Raw genomic sequence first — 1,106 nt, forward strand, 5'->3', positions numbered from 1 at the left:
TATAAATTAGAGGCTTTGAGACTCTCCTCAGAGGTCATTTTTTTTTCTTTTAGTTTGGTGATTTTAATATAATGATATCCTTTCTGCTTTCCTCTTCATCTCTACAACCCTCCCATATATCCCTCACTACAGTTATCTATTTTTAAGAGAATCAGCTTTATTTTTTTAACTTTTCTCTGTGTAATATACATATTAAGATTGTCCTCCATTATTTTTAAATGGATATCCTGGAATCAAAAGTGAACATATTTCTAGACAGGGCTTGAAGAAAGTAATTAACGTTAGGTGAGTTCATAAAAAATATTTATCCAAATCACCTTGATTCCTGTTCCTATAAAGAAAGGAAATTATCTCAGAAACAATCTGAGATCAAATGAGGATATGACAGGCAATTGTTGTCAAGGCAGGAAGAAAAAGAAGTTTCCCGGTCTTTTGAGATTTCATTTTTTAACCTCCAAAACTCTGAAGAAATACTCCATTTTGCTTAATATACAGCTTGTAGTCTTACAGAATTTAAGCAGACTTATATGACTATTTAATTTCAAGTAAATTTAGTTTTAAGAAGCATGCTTAAACTGCTTTTCTATATCATGTTAAGATTGTTTGGGGCATGATATTTATTAAAATAAACCTAATTTACATGTTCTTCAATTTTTACTTAATTAGAACATGAGACTTGTTTTTTTTGCATGTGAATTAAGAGAAAGGAAATAATTTGATAATATAAACAAAGATATCTAAAAATGTTCGTTTCTATGATCAAATTTTCAATTCTTCAGTTTACACATATTCCATTGCATAATGCACACTTGTTTCCTAAAAACAATTAACATTCTATTAAAACTAAGATTAAGACTACAACGTAGACAAAGTCCATTATAATTTTCATTAAGCCAAGTGAAAAATCTTAATTTTCCTTATGAGTGACATTAAATAAAAACTAATTTCAACTCTATCATATATTCAGCATCATTGGTTATGTAAATATAATCATAAAAATCATAAATTCACTGACATAGTACAGAAAATTTTGTGAATTTTAATCAAAATAAATTTAGTATATTGTTGTCGGGCGATGGTGGCACACGCCTTTAATCCCAGCACTC

This window comes from Microtus ochrogaster, chromosome 2 (genome assembly GCF_000317375.1).
Source record: "Microtus ochrogaster isolate Prairie Vole_2 chromosome 2, MicOch1.0, whole genome shotgun sequence".
Lineage (NCBI taxonomy): Eukaryota > Metazoa > Chordata > Mammalia > Rodentia > Cricetidae > Microtus > Microtus ochrogaster.